At 36.5% G+C, this 2,235-nt stretch overlaps 1 long non-coding RNA gene across 1 annotated transcript; it reads right to left on the bottom strand.

The window, feature by feature from the left end:
• Nucleotides 1-210: 210 nt before the first annotated feature.
• Nucleotides 211-1,020, bottom strand: LOC117913478. Its single transcript, XR_004651096.1, has 2 exons — nt 722-1,020; nt 211-626 (listed from the first exon to the last, which is right to left on the bottom strand). It is a non-coding gene; the product is annotated as an uncharacterized LOC117913478 (long non-coding RNA).
• Between the last annotated feature and the right edge of the window lie 1,215 nt (nt 1,021-2,235).

Below are 2,235 nucleotides of genomic sequence, written 5' to 3'. Positions count from 1 at the left end.
GCATCTGGTTACGCTGGGAATCAGAATGCAACTCCTTGGACAATTGCTCTAAGATTTTGAAAGCTTTAATTAAAAAAAAAATCATTCTCATATGAGTACAGCCATCAAATTATTAATTGCTACACCGGTGGGTTGTTATTTGTTAATCGTTGAACGGTTGGACCGTTTAAAATTGATATGTAAAGATATATCATAAGCTGCCGAATCATGTCATTGCTTAAGCCATAAGCTTTTATTGGCAAGAGTTCTGTTCTTACAAGTTAAGTTAAAGTTCAAATAAAGATCTAGAAGCCATGTCCTTGTAAGCAAGGTTTCTGATGAATAATCATGGCCAAAGCTTCGAGCTGGACCCAGATATAAAATTTTAGATAATACATGAGTCAATATCCAGCCTTCAGGCTTCAACTGAGGAGAATTAATTTAGGAAAGAGAAATTAATATAAGCACTAGATGTTTGATCCAAATGAACCGGACCCAAAGGCCATGTATTGCAAGGATCTTAGATATATGAGTCGTCTTCACCCACTTGCAATACAGGAAATAAAACAACCCTAGAGTTGCACCATCTCCATTTTCTCCGTTTCAAGATGCTGCAGGTCCTTCTGAGTGGCAGTCACCCTTATGGCCTGAAACAATGAATATTAGCTTCTCAAGAAAAACGGAATCAGCAGTGGCAGTATGTTTGGCAGGAAGAAGACAGGTCAGGAAAGACAAAACTTACTTGCAATCGTATATGGCCATCGAGAATGTTGGTACAAGACGAATCTTCAAACTTGATCGGAATGGTAGAAATGAAAGGGAACTCAGATATTGGCACGGCTCAATCAAATCAAAAGTACACCTTTTTTTTTTTCTTTGGAAGTGTAGGTGTATCCTGTATCTGAGTGAACCGGGCCAATATCGCAGCAGCCATTTCATGCAGTTGATACGTGAACCCATACTTTAGGTTGTTCAGCTCTCACTTGCCGTTTGAGGAGGGAAACAAAAGGGATTTGAGAAGGTGAAACAACTCCAAACAGAAAGTAATGGAAACACCCCACTCCCATCCCCACCCACACCCACACCCACACCCACACCCACAACCAGTCAGTTTCTTTGTGTGTGTGGTGACTTGTGAGAGAGAGGCACCAAACTGGGAATTGTGAGGAGAGGTGGGAATGTCTTGGCCCAATTAAATAGGGTAGAGACGCCTGCAAATGCATTTAAGACCGAGGCTACCAAAGCAGAAAAACGGGCCATTGCATTTAAACCCATTATTCTCCGTCCATCCATCCATCCATCCATCTCTCTCTCCCACAAGTTGATAGGCCCGTTAGTTTAGGGAAGTGACATGCAATACCAAGGGGAAAAAACCCATAAAGACCTTTAAAGAATGATGAAGTTTAGAAATTTAGTAAGGACAAAAGTGTCTCCTTCTGCAAAATGGGTGCCCTAGGACGGGATTGGGCATGAGCATCAAAGGCAGCAGTAGGGTAGCCACCCAGAAAGGTGACAACATTTATGAGGGAATCTCTCTGACGGAGGGACAGGCCATAACATTAATAGCGAATCAAGTCCTTGAACATATATGCATATATATGTGTACAGGAGCCGTTAATTGGAACGGGCTGATTTGTTAAAGTTGGTTTCTCCGTTTCCCTATAAGAGTTGAAATTGATATTTTTGTTATCTTCATTGTTTTAATATAGGAAATGGCTGATCTCTGATTCTTCCATTTGGTAGTGGGAAATAATAAGCACTTTGTTAGAAATTGATTGTGGGAATAACTTCTTAACTTCTTTTGAATAACAGTGCTTTTGTTGGGCAGAGACCTAATTCCCCCTACCTTCATAGTGTGAGAAAATTATGATAATTTAAGGATATATTTGGTTGATAGAAAAAATTGGAAAAAGAAAAAAAAAATTGTTAAGATACATTTTTTATATATTTAATTTATCTTTAAAATTAAGAAAAAATAATCAAATATGTTTAAAAGTAGTTAAAAATTTATTTATTTTAAAATTATTTAATCCTTATATAAAAGAATTATAAGGTTTTTAATCCTTCAATGAAGGTCTTATATTTTGTTATAGAATTTTTCTTTTTTAAAATGCTGGTTTTATATGAAATTTTTTAATTTTTAAACAAATTAAATTGAAGTTTGATTCTTAAATGAACTTAGTAAATAAAAAATATTTCTTCATCAAATTTGTTAAAAACAATAGGACTATATCACCGTGAGCTAAACCAAATGGT

This window comes from Vitis riparia, chromosome 4 (genome assembly GCF_004353265.1).
Source record: "Vitis riparia cultivar Riparia Gloire de Montpellier isolate 1030 chromosome 4, EGFV_Vit.rip_1.0, whole genome shotgun sequence".
NCBI classification, from domain to species: Eukaryota; Viridiplantae; Streptophyta; class Magnoliopsida; order Vitales; family Vitaceae; genus Vitis; species Vitis riparia.
The sequence above is the reverse complement of the archived record's forward strand: the minus strand, read 5'-3'. Positions and strand labels throughout refer to the sequence as shown.